This window comes from Manacus vitellinus, unplaced genomic scaffold (assembly GCF_001715985.3).
Source record: "Manacus vitellinus isolate BGI_N305 unplaced genomic scaffold, ASM171598v3 scaffold_3_pilon, whole genome shotgun sequence".
Taxonomy (NCBI): Eukaryota; Metazoa; Chordata; class Aves; order Passeriformes; family Pipridae; genus Manacus; species Manacus vitellinus.
In genome coordinates, this window is record NW_021940535.1 from 15,516,905 (window position 1) to 15,530,931 (window position 14,027).

A 14,027-nucleotide genomic window follows, 5' to 3' on the forward strand; every position below is an offset into this window, starting at 1 on the left:
AACCAGCAGGCTGACGAGATAAGCAAGACCTCCTTTCAGTCTCCTCAGTGGTTGTTCTGAAAACTCTCAATTTCCTCAGTTTCCTCAGTCCCAGGCAGAATCCTGTGAGCTTTAACCCTGAATTTTTTTGGGGGGTAATCACCAAGAGAAGAGTGGGACTACAGATCATGATAATGCAATAAGCCACAGAGCTGAACAGTTCATCAGTATCGCCTAATCAAAAGGTTTTGGCACCTTCAACTTACTTGGTACAGACATTGAACTAAAAACATTAGTTCAGAGAATCATATTTGGAGCTGAGGTGGAAGAATGGTGAGCCAGAATCTTGTACCACATGGCAACTGTCTTGGAAGACAATGCACTGAGAAGCAGAAAGCAGGGAGACTCACTAGAGGGCAAGCCAATACACACCAAAAAGGCTGCGTTCCTAAGAAAACAACATTGTGTTGAATGCCTTTCAGATGTGCTGACAGAATGAAAAAGATTAGCATGGGTCTTTCATGTATGTATGCTGTGGTGAAACAGGATATAATTTAGCTTCTATACAGAATAATAAAGTACATTACTGAATATGGACTGTCTATTGCTATACACATGTATTAAGAATTTCTGAGCCCAGATCTACTGTTCATTTTTCAAGAGAAACATCATTAAAATATTGCTGCTGAAATCAATACTCATACATACAACTCATTTACACACACTCCATGTTCTGGCATACTTAGCAGTTGTGTGTTGTGCTGTAAAACAGGTGTAGGTGACTAAATAGATTCCAGAGACACTGACGTTCTAAAATGCAACAGGAAAACCTTTCATGACCGAGTACGTTCTTCATAGCTTAAAATATAAAACTTAGGAAGCGATGACAGTATGAATTTAGTTACAGGACAAGAATTGGAACAATTTCATGGAAAGGGTCAAAGATTTTTTCTTCTAGAATCCAGTGTCATTTTTATATCCTTATTCTTGGTTATGACCAGATGATAGTAAAACATACACTGCAACCAACACAGCAGGGGGATTCTATGTAGTCCTAATTAATAAGGCTAGAAGGAAGACATACACAAATTAAATGAGTTGCCTAGGATAATAAAGTAGTTCACTGGCAGATTAAACAGAACTTTTGTGCCTTTTCTGTGGTCTCTTCTTTTTTAACAATTTGTCACTTTTTCTGATGAGTAGTTAACTGCTCAGTTATCTTAACTACTAAAAGTAGTTAAGTTTTTTTTTTGTTTACTTAGTACTAAAACTAAGTAAAAAATTTATTGATATTTACTTACATGACAATTAATGCTCAAAGATAATTTAGGTCTTTCTCAAGCACACTTATGTTTACATTAATTGGATGAACTGAAGATGTTTCATGTAAAATGTACAAAAGTAGCTATTACAAGTCAGCAAGATTTATGCAATCTTTATAAAAACACAGCTATCACCGTGTGAGAGATGGAGCATTTGGCTTTCTGCTGCCTCAAAAATATGTTGGTTCAGGATTCATCTACCCACTGCATTCAACATTTGAATAATTTTGACCTTTTACCACCCTTAGACAATTCAAATAAAAGGTTTCCTGTTGTCAACACAAGCTCCTTGGGGCCTCACTCAACACTCTATCTGTCAACTTGCATTCTAGGCTATTTCATTTCTTGCTTAAGTGTTGCAAACAGAGTTGCTATCTCGTGAAGACTCCGACGTTATTGATAACTCCCTCTGTCCTATACTTTTCAAAGTGGCTAATACAAATATCCAATGAGTCATTTTCCCACTCATCCATTTCTTCTGTTCTCTAGGGCACTTTACTGCAGATATGCAAACATTCAGTAACCTGGGAATTCCTGTAATTTTTGAGATTTATCTGTGCAGGTATTTTCTGTCTCAGAAAGTCTATAATAGTATATGATTAATAAATGCTATCCTAAAAGAATTATGTTGCATTGGAATATGAAGACACGCTGTGGATATTCTTAGAGAATAAAAGTTGAAAATACTATCTGAATTCCACCATTGTCTACACAGTCCAGCATGCAAATTTATACATTACAAGCTACATTTTCAAAAGCATCTTGTCTTCTAGCTTTCCACCCACAATTTTGATATCAGTTCTCCTCTGCATTCTAACATTTTGCTAACAAGTACTGAAACCACATAGAATGGCTGCACAACTCAAGCTTTGAGTGATATTTTTTGAACCTTTTAAAGACTTATCTCTGTTCCTTTTTTTGAACAAAAAGTTCTATAATGCTTGGGAGGTCTCCTGAGGTCCTACGTCTCCTTTTCTAGAAAGCCATCAAAATAGAATTGATAGATGTAACGACTTTTAAACATGAACATAGCTCCTTGTAGTTTATATTCTACACAACTGACAAACAAAACTATTCCTTGGTCATAGCCAGAGCTTCATCCTTCCTTGCTCAAGATACTGCAATGAGAGCAATGGCCATGCAGTCACTTTAAATAGCAGCATGGTGATTTGCACACGTAATTGTCTGTTCTTTAGGGTGTATGAAAAGCCTTATTCCCCTCAAAATTGTTGCACAAAGGAGAAAAAAGAAGCAGCTATTTCTGCTGACTTTTCTGAGAGGTGGCCTGGGTTCACAGCTAGTGAAGAAATCTCTGGGTGGGACAGAGGGTCTAACCCAGCAGACTCAAAGGAAAGAAACACAGCTCTGAGGCAAATGGACGGGCAGCACAGACACATAGACATTTGTTCCATACAATCTGAAAACATCTGTATTTCACTGGGTGATACTGCAGTCTTCTCAGTTCCTGTGGTAAGCCTGGGTCTGTGCCAAATTGAAAAGTTTGACCTAGTTTTCAGTATTTTGGAAAGGAAAATCTCCACTAAGTTCGCATAATGTAGAAAATGGGGGGAAGTAATTTGTCATCATAATAATCAGCTAGAAACAAATAAACAAAAGGGACATATGTTAAAACAAGGGAAAAAGAATTTGTCCATATAATTTCTTAATGGATGCTAAATCTTCATTGCCAGAGATGAAACTTCCAGAAGCAGGCAAAGGCATGAGAATGTTAATCCAAGGGATACAACATCTCCAGTGGCAGCTAAGGGTTAGTATGAAAGGATTGGTCCACAGAATTCAGGAGTCTCACTAACAGGGAAAGACAAAGACAACAAGAATATGTGTGGGTTTAACCCTTCAAGATTTCTGCTTCACCAGCTGACCTGAAGCCCATACACAGCCCTGTTGTGTGAAGTTCAGAGGAGATTTGTGTAGGAATTAGTGCAGGTCTTAGGAGCACCCGCTCCTGTCTGATTTGCAATGCTATGGAGCATTCTCATCTGCCTTTACTTCTGGTATTCCCAGTGGAATCTTAGGGAGACATTGAGACATGAGAGCTGTAACATGCTATGGGGTAAGGAGGATGCCCAAAACAACAATGTGTTTAGCTCCACTGATCCCTTTTTTTCATGCTTTCCCCCCCCCTCTCCCCAGCCTCTTCTCATTGCTTCTGTCTGTTGTAGTAGAAAGAAGCATAAGGACTCAATGTGCTAATAGCATCTTGTTTTCCATAGCAGACTGCATATATACATATGCAAATATAGTTTTGAGCTGGGATGATGGGTTTTGTTTAAAACTGTCAAAACTGAAGTCTGTAGAATTTTCTTGATGTTGAAAATAGATGAGTAATCCATTTGGTAGTATCTGTGTAAACAATATGCACAAAACCACTTTCTTAAAACATTTCTGCTTTTAATTCTTAAATTAGTTCATACTGCTCAGTTTGACTACTTCTTTCAACTTCTGACACTCTGGTCCTGCTGAGATGTGCCCCATTCTCTCCTTGTTCCTTCTGCAGATTGGAAATACATTTAAATTAATAAAATTTCTCAGAGTATTAAAAAAAAGGTGTGTTAAGTATAAATTAAAGAAACAATATATGTTTAAGCGTAAATAAGACTGAACATGATTCACTACATCATCTTAAAACAAAAAATTGATCACAAGTGTCACATGACAAGGGTCAGAAAAGATGAATTTTCTATCCGACTTGTATTAATTTATTTTTTTGGCTATCAGTGTCCCCTAGGAGATCAAAGCCTTTTAATGTCCAAAACAGTCTGTTAAGCATCTCACCTAATGAGACCCTTCGCTTAACAGATTCACTGAGATGGACAGGATATTTGATACCCTTTTATATAAGGACTGCACTTGATAGCAATAGAAAAATCCCTCAACAGGTTTCTCCTACGAGTTATTTCGCCATTGCAAAACTGTCAGCAACTAAACACAGACTCACTCTAACAGTTCATGAAACAACACGCTTATTAATACAAATTTAGGACAATTTAGGGGGTTCACTGTGTCTGGAATAGGGTCTAACTGCAAAAAAAGGCACACAAACTATGTAGTAATAATAATAATAATAATACAAAGCATAGGCACGCATGCTAAAGCAAAAGCAACTTGCAAATAAGACAACTTACAGAGAATAAGTAAAGCAAAAACTTAAGCACCCGCCCTAAAGCAAAAGAACTACCAAAGAATAAGTAAAAATTTTGAAGTACTATGGAGCAAAAGTAAAATTAGTGTATATGTACGGAGTGATTGTTCACCCCAAGGCATCCCGAGAAGGTGAAGGGAGAAAAGGTAGCCAGTCGGTTACCTCTGCAGCATTGATGGAGCTTCTCCCTGATTTTTGCTTATGTCCAATCTCTTTTTATACCTTTTTCTTTAGGCAGTTTGAGTGGCTATAATCAATAAACTAATTTTTGGGGTGATAGACAGATGAAATAGGCCCAAGGATCCACTTCCCAAATTCCTGGTAGGAAGGATGTTCTTGAAAAAGGGCCATATTATATCCATATCACTCCTTTTTTCATTTTAATCTTTTTATGTTACCTGGGAATGTCTCCCCAGGTGTTGGGTTTTTCCAGAAAACCATTAGGAGCCTTTTTCTTCTTTTGTGTGGTCTTATCTACCACCTTACAACAAGCATGGACATTATCAACTACTCCTCTGTTCAACTGCTGGGATTTGAGTTTAGGGTTTTACAGTGCTGCCCAATATATGCAGGTCTTAACCTGCAACTGGTTGAATCCAGTGAGATAGAGAGTACATATTTAAACAGTATAGTCTTCACCACTTCAATCAATATTTAGGAAAGAGTCTGACTTTGCTGTCTTTCCCTATGATAAACCTGTTTTGAGGTCAATAATACAACTACAAGGTGAAATGAAGGACATGGCTTTGAAGGGGAAACACAAAATCCAGAACTTTCCCTTCCCATAATAATTTTAAATTCCATAAATAATTTCAATATATCTGTACTTTGGAGCTAGCAATGTCTCCTTAATTGGAAAGGCCATGTTTTCACTGTTTCTTCTTTTTTAGGACGCTATAGGGAAAAAAAAACCCACCAGGTAAAAATTTCAAAGAAACCTTTGCTAAGTGGGATATCATACATCTTCCAAAAGCAACATGAAGAATTTATTTTTGTTTAATTTTTCTACCCACAATTGTAGAGTTTAAAAGAGACATTTGAACAAGTGAGTATGAATCAAATTAATGAGGATACATGAGAAGACTATAAGATGCAAAAACCTAGGAAAATGATGAAAGTGAAAAACCCCGCAAACAGTTTTCTGACTTTGAATGGCAAACTCAAGAGAGATGAAAGATGAATGCATCAAAAAGAACATCCTTTTGTTCCTTGAAAGAATAGATTATTGTCTACTTGTATTTTTTGGACACCATCACTGGTAGTGCACTCACAAAAAACAATGGAAGACACATCCCTGCCCCAAGGAGTGTACAATCAAAGAAAGCCAATGGAAAGATGTCCAGTCATTTCAAAATGAATAGGATTAGATCCAAAACTAAGAAAATGTACTTAAACAGCAGTGCCTGCCAGCATATTAGCAATAGCTCAGCAAAAGACAACAGTCAGCCTAACCATAGATGTTTTGATGACAGATTAAAAATAAATAGACATGGTAATGGATTTAAAGAAAATAAACTGAAGTTGCAAGAAAATGTTTTGATTAAAAAGCTGATGTTCTCAGGTCAAATATGCTGTCAACAGGGTATGACACTTAAGGTCTCAAAAAGCACTCAGAGCTAAACTTCAGCTTTGTGCATGCAAATCACTGGTGTGTGTGGTTGTTTATCACTGTCACTTGTACAAGCAAATGACAGAATTTACATCTGTAAAAGCCCATTTGTGCTTAGTTTGTATTCAGTTAGCACATAGAGCTGAGGTTTGTATGCATATCTGTATATTTTATTATTTGCTTTGCAGAAAAAGCAATGCTCAAATTGTACCTGAAAAAATAGATGTCATATTCTGAAATCTGGTTCTGACTAGTGCTCAGAAAAAGCAAAAAACCCCAATACAATGCTGCAGATAGAATCTAATCTATTTCCAGCAATGACACCAAAATAAGATAACACAGTTTATGATCAAACAAAGAAGATGCCAGACATCATGCAGATGTTAGAGTGTGTTTGTCTGCTTCCTTTCTTGTGCCCTTTAATTTACAGTGAAGCAGTTAATAATTTTGACAATCATTAGGGGTCAGTTAACTTCAGAGAAGTTACTAATGCTTTGCTACCAGTAGACACAATTCATAACTCCCAGCGCTCTTGTTTGATCCTGTTGTGAAGGCTCATGGCATGTCTGTACTTTACATTGGTGTCAGTCGTGTAAGCAGATTGAAAATTCCTGGATCAGGAGAGGTGTGAGGCTGAATTAGTCAGATAACCTTTCTTATGTCATCTTCAGCACTGAACTGGACCCTTCACTAAATTCTATATCAGCACAGTTTCCCAGCTATCCCTGCACAACAGATCCCAAAGCACTGGGATCCATTGGGCTCCGCCTATTTGCCATTAAAATATATCAATTTTATATTAATTTGTGTTTGACAGGATATTGCAGTAAGATCTTGATAAAATTTATTTAGAGTGAGTGCTCAGATTCTCAAACAAATGATGTGACTGCCGAGGTCAAGAACTGGACTATAAAGCTGTTCACTGTCCAGTTTAGCACTTGCACTTGCCTCTAAGAGACAATGTTATCCTTCAAACAGCCAGTCACCTTCACTGGTAGTCTGTGGGCTTTCCGTACAGCTGTGTGTCTCATTTCATGTGAGCACCAGAAGAACTCAGCTGCAGAAAATAGTTGAAGTCAGAGTCCAATAGCAAGCCAAGAGATTATATTTTTACTTTTTCATCATCCACTTAATCTATTCTCAACCTCCAAAAGGTACTTTCCTTTGGTCTACTTGTACCTACCTCAAATGAAATTCAGCTTCCAGAGTTTAAGCTCTGGCCTTCTGGGAACACTGTGCCAGCGTGTAAAACCTGAGTCCTCACATCATTCTATGTACACACAAAAGTGGTCAGGATTCAAGCCCCCAGCAGCAATAGCTCTTAAATTACCTTGTATTCTCATGGAAGTCAGTTCACAGCTGATCACAAGTTAAATGGTATTCCACCACAGCAGAATGCAGTATACTTCAGCATGGAATCCAAGTTTGAGAGCTAGAAGGTATGTGAAGATAAGCCTATGTGAAATAGATCTAGCAAATATTTTCTCGTTTAACCTGAGAAATTTTTCTGGAAGATAGTTAAAGTGTTAAACTATTATTATGAGAAACAATAGAGCTGCATAATAATCTGGGCAGGTCTGGGGCTGGGAAAACCTCTGTCTTCTTAGAACTAGGCAACAGCAATACGACTGCTATCTCTTGTGGCACTATCACACTGATATCTCACAACAACAAAACAATTTTTCAGAAAAAAACCTATTTTGTGTGCCTTCCATGAAATCAATTTGCATTTCTATTGCTTTCTAATGAAAAACTTTACAGTTTACATTCTTCGCTATATTTATACAGCTTTTATAAGCATGTCAAGTTATCTGTTTTGCTAGTCCTACATTAAGTGCTCTGGAATAATTATTTGTGTGTTTACTTTATTGGGCACTTCTCTCTTTTCTAAAGCAAATTAGAATAAAATTAGGACTTGACATCTTATCTATGACCAACAGGCATCCTACTCCAGTACTCTGACAGTGCCTAGTGTCAAATACACTTCAAAGGAAAATAAGTAGGCAAAAGTATCAATTAAGTATGCAATAACTACTCTGTACTAGACATTTCCTCTTAATTACCACCACACTGTCATTAATTTATGCCAAAAATAACAAATTTTATCTACAGTGTAACAATATTTCTTACTGTAACTCCTGTAACTGTTCAGTTTACCCACATAAAGGTCTAATACTCTGAGAATTTAAAAGCCATTTTAGAATTCCAAAATAAGGTACAGCAAAGCAAATGCAAATCAGTAGACATTACATTCTCAAGCAACATGGGTAATGACTCAGCGTTATTTAGATGTGCATTTTGATTTCTACAGCTGCATCTTCCAATGCAGTGCTATCAGTCAGATTGAAGTTCTAAAAAATCTGGTGATTCTACAGTTCTGTGACATCTAATAGCTCATTTACTTTTTTTACCTGTCATAACAGCACAACAATCTATTTAAGGAAAACATTTAAGCTCTTATTTAAGATTTGCCTCCTACTAAAGACACCCATATTCTGGGACGTGATTCTGAGTGATGGGAGGGTTAAATAGGTACAAGCAGATAATATTGCCTTTCAGTCATTCTTTCTCAAGAAACTAACTTCATGAATTCCATTTTGAGAATTTTTTTTATTCTCTGTTTAGGAAATACTTAATATGTTTCAACTATATCTCCAGTGTACACAAAAACAAAGGGGACAAGAAAATATTAAAAATAATCTCTGTGTTTCATTAAAAAATCAACTCAAACCATCTTGTGTATTTGTGCATTTAAACATATGGGTATGTATCAGTATATTAAGCATAAACATACATAAGGCATGTAGTTCCATATTATGCAGATGCATCTACACCCCCATATGTGAAATGCAATAGAGAGTAGATGGTGAACAAAAACATCCCTGCTTCTTAGTTCAGTCCCATTTGCCATGTTTCAGGATGAACCAGAAAAGCATTTACAAGCAAGGAATGTTGCGGCACTGGGAAAAAGCCATATCCTAAAAAAATAAAAATTTAAAAAAAGGGTGTTTCTCAATGGAAATTGAAAATTTCCCTTCAAGTACAAAGGAGAATTGAAAGCAGTCTTCAGGGGGGAAAACCATCGACAAAACCAGAATAAAATCTTGATTGTTGAAACAATTCTAAAATATTGGAAAAAGAAACTAATCTGAACAGAAATTTGCTAATTGGTGTGGTTGATTATGGACAAGCATTAAAAGAAGAGCAGCCAGATTCAGAGAGTCAAGACTAAGTTTAAACGAAATGGATGCAACACACAGGCTGAAGAATAAGTTCGTGATTCAGGAGCAGCAGACAGAAGAGATATAAATTGAAAGGATGTAGAAACATATTGGCTGTACATGTTCTCAAGTGGAAATTCAGAAAATCTGGAAAGTTAAAATTACAGGTATGGATTTCACTAAAAAGTTACTGTTATATTACAAGATCTCATTTGGCCTGTTCTGTGTAACTTGTCATGGTACAAAGAATTCTTAATTGCTTGAGTTCAGGTCTTCAAGTGAATCTGTGATTGCTGATTTTGTGCTGGTATATATTTTAAGAGTTGTTGGGAAAAAAATTCTCTGGAGTGATTTCTTTCAAAGAAATGAAAACTTGACTTTGGCACAGCAACCAAGTTGTCTACTAGTAAAAACACAGCTCCTTGTTATCTTGCTAATACGTGGCTAAAGATACTTTGTTTTCAGGAGGGAACTAAAAAGAATGTGATGTATGGACAGCATATAAAGGACAGCCTTTATGACTGACGGTGGTGGTTTGATGAGTGAAATCCCTATTCTTCTTTAGAAGGAATTTTATGTGAATAGACATTTTCTCTACACTGAAAATAGGGATTTCAAAACAAAATAGTTTGAAGGAGAGAGAAGTTTTTTAAATTGCTCGTGAAATACATCATTTGGATAAAACCATTTTGTCATAATGTTCAGTTGCTCATTGGTAATCAAATTTTTGTTTTGCTGCTCATTGTTTAACATTTCTTATAATCATACTCAACATTGATTATTATCACTTCTCAGGTCCATGATAGGCCTAAGTTTTAGGAAAAAATTTTCACAGAAGTTGGAAAAGATAATTAACCTGTTGAGTCAAATACAATTCAAGGCTAAAGGAAATGTAGCTACATTATATCACTTAAAATGATTTATTATTAAACTATCTTTAAAAAAGCCTCACAGAGGTATTTCAAGATTTTTGCATAGTCTGAGAAAAGCTGTACTTAATGCAATATCCAAAGACATTAAGGTGGATTCAGTTTTTATAGACATACCATCATCAAAGGGAAACCTTTAAGCTGTATTGGAACACTTCAGAAAGAGGTAAATATGATCTAGCTTCACTGACTTCAGCCACCAGAGGATGATACAGTCTATTTGTAAACAAATGGTTGTTTTTTAGCTATGATATTTGAGAGATGATTATTGCTAGGGATTTATGAGCAAGTCATCTCATTTCTCTTAATCATGGCAATGACTCAGTTTTCCTAGATAGAGTGGAGTTTCAGTATGTTCCACTGATCTTGCAATACACTTTATCACTTGGGTATTTGGTCTTTTTCTTAACTCTAAGCAACAGTGATCATAAGACATGATATCTGTAGGGAGCATTTACCATGAAAAAGCACTGCATACTTGGCAGAACTGCAGTCAAAATATTCTTTTCCGTTTCATTATAAAACTTCATTTGTAATTTTATGTGGAAGTAAATATCAGTGCTATTTAGAATGACAGCAAGCAAGAAATGGTAAATGGTAAATAGTATGAAAAAAGAAAATTATTAAAGTTGCATAATAGCCCAGTTAGTGCTACTGTACAAAGGCAAAGGAAACTCTTCAATGTCTACTAACACAATGAGAGTTTGTAAATACAGAGCAACATACAGTGTGTGGGAATGGATCAATTACTGTCTCCAGAGCTCTAGTAAATTGGACAACATAGCTGAAATGACCAGACAGAAATGTACTGGGTTTCTGTACTTAGACCTTGCAAATTTGTCATCACTGAACATATTCCAGGCGGCTGCATTTTGAGCTTATACATATACCCCTGTCTTTTAAGCTCTATGAGCTTGAATATGTCTCGAATATTCTCATTACTTGCTTATTTAAATTTAGAGTTTCCCTCCTCAGAGGTAGCTGATGACAGAAACACAAAACATATAGACTCTTAAGATTCTTGCAAGAATGACCGATTCATATCGGGTTTCAGCAAAAAACTTGCGATTAGGAATTTTCGATGAAATAAGTACATGTTATGCATAAAAGCCTAAAGAACAACAAGACTGTATTTGGAAAGTCAGTGCAACTCCCTAGCTTTTAAAAGTTAAAATTCTAAACAGAAGTTACATCACATTAAAGCCCTCTCAACTGGTTTGGGTTGGTAGGTGCAGCACAGACCTCTGACATGTAATCTAGAAAACTGTTTGAATTGTGAAAAGCTGTCCTTCTTCTGTGAATCAACCACAAGAGGCAGGCGAGACATGCATGTCATTTGGCCTACAGAATTATTACCTGGCAGGAGCAAAAAACTAGTTCTAGGGGGCAGACAAAGGCAATACCTATCTATCATTTTGCAAACATAAATCTTCCACCGGTGGTATTTCCAGTACATCCATATTACAGCTGCATATTCCCTGCTGGCCTTCTCGGTCAAATCATTTCTTTCTGAGATCCAGACTGTTCCCACTCCTTTCTATTATCTTTACATTTTAACTCCACTTTTCTCTGTCTTCTCTTCTTTTCCCTAATAATTTCAGTTACTCTCTCTTCTCCTGTGCTCCATCATTGTCCCCATCCTTGTTACACTCAGATCCAGCTCCAAATGCTCCACTTAGGCAGTTTTCCTTTTATTGCTGTGGCATCAGCAGGGGTTCTTTGACACTAAAAGAGAGATAATCTCCTACTACAAGCTCTGTTCTCCAAACCACAATACTTGTCAAAGAGAGGAGGAATTGCACAAAGCCCCACTTGGCCCCTTCAGTCCAAGGAACAGATCCAGTTAAGATGAAGCTTTGGAGAAGATAGTTGCCAAACCTTAGTGGCTAAAAACATGGAGGTGTTTTCTTTTTTTTTCCCCCAGCAGGTTATAAATGCATACCAAACGTATGCAGATTTTCATAGGACAGTTCATGTCAAACTTTAGGCCACTGCTTCAGAATGTGAAGGTAATGCAGTTTCCTTGGTAATCGTAAACATTTTTCACAGGGGCAAAACCATTTTCCTGTGAAATCTATTGTGAGGCATGGATCTGCTTGCCTAAGCCTTCCAAAACAAGTAAAGTACTACATGCATTTCAGCCTGAGGCAGACACCTGCCATGGCAAACTTCAAGTTGAGCATTTAAAATTTAGCAAAATTGTATTATATCTGAAGACACTTAATAATGGGAAAAGACAATGTCTTAAATATAGGGATTTCTTATGTGTTTATTTTAGATTTTGACCGTACCAGTATTTCCTCTGAAACTCAGCATTGTGGGGATCAAGTTATTTCCTCTCAAGGGGATGAGATTAATTTTGCAGACAATCTCAAAAACAGAATTTAACTAAAGCTGACTGCTTTGTTCTTCAAGGGCATGGGAGATGCTTCAAAAAGGCTACACTGTGAACTGAACAAAGCTTGTTTTAATAATTTTTGTGTATGGATTTGCAAGGCATCTGAAAAAATACCCATGTGATTTCTCCAGATGCAGTGATACTGGATATGTTTCCCAGGATGAGATTAGGCAGATTGCCTTGGGTTTGCTCCACAGGGGACAGGTCAACTACCTTTACTGCATGCCATCAGCAATGTGCCACTGAGACATTTCCAAAAGATTAAATACTTCTCAGGATTAAGAGGCCTGGTTAAAACAGAAAATTTCCTTTTTTGTTTTTGCTACATGTAATGCCTATTAGGGGGCTATAAAGGGGATTATGGAATCTTAAATCATCAACAGTATTGTTTGCTGAGGTCTTTTTGTTGTTTTGGTTTATATTTATGAAAGTATGTGCATTTTCAAATTGCGTATGAGTGTAAATATCTATTAAAATAAATGCAGAATAGTATGTTGTTTAGCCTCCCTAGACAACTGCTGCATTTCTCAAGTCACTGCGCCAGTTAAGCTTTGCTTTGTGGTTGGAAGTGGCAGTTGGTATAATTATTAAAGAGAAGAGATTTTCGAGGATTCAAAGTATTGCTTATCAGTAAGTACTTTACGTGACTTCATAATACTTCCCTGTTCTGTAGTAGAGGGTTTTTTAAAATTTCCTTTACAATCAAGAAAAATGAAATTCAAGAAGTATGTTAGTAATGGTAAAATCTATTTCTTCTTAATTATTTCTCAGTCTCACATAGTGACTCTTTCAGTTTGTATTAACTGACTAATACAAGATTCACGTATTTTGGAATTTACTCTTTTTGATTGAAATGCTATCAAGTACAAGATATAGTACCCCAGTCAACCAAATAATTATTTAAATTATTAACAAAGCTTCACATGATACTTCCATATGTTTAGTGTTAAACTTTTTTTTTCTTTTTGTGGAAGCAGTTGTAACCTTCTGTCCTCATGTTTTCTCAACACACAAATGAAGGCTGGCACAAAGTACATAATTTCACAACATTACAAGTCAGTTTTAGAGGTTGCAGGACTATAGATGGAGGATCTTATTTCTGTCAAAAGACTCACAGAGCCCCCACTTTATCTTTCCAACTATTTTACTCCTGAATCTGACCCTGTCTTTAAACCGGGTGTCATGCAGTGAAGCACAGAAGTTCAGATGCCATAGATCTATTTTGAAACTTTTACTTCCAATACATGTCCTCTAGAACTTTAAGAAAATCAGGCTCAGATCAGGGCCCCGTTGTGCTAGGAGCTTTACCAAAAAAAAAAAAAAAAAAAAAAAAAAAAAAAAAAAAGAGGGAATAAAGATGACCCCTACTCCAAAGAACAAATATAAAAAAGAAGACTGGGGAGGAA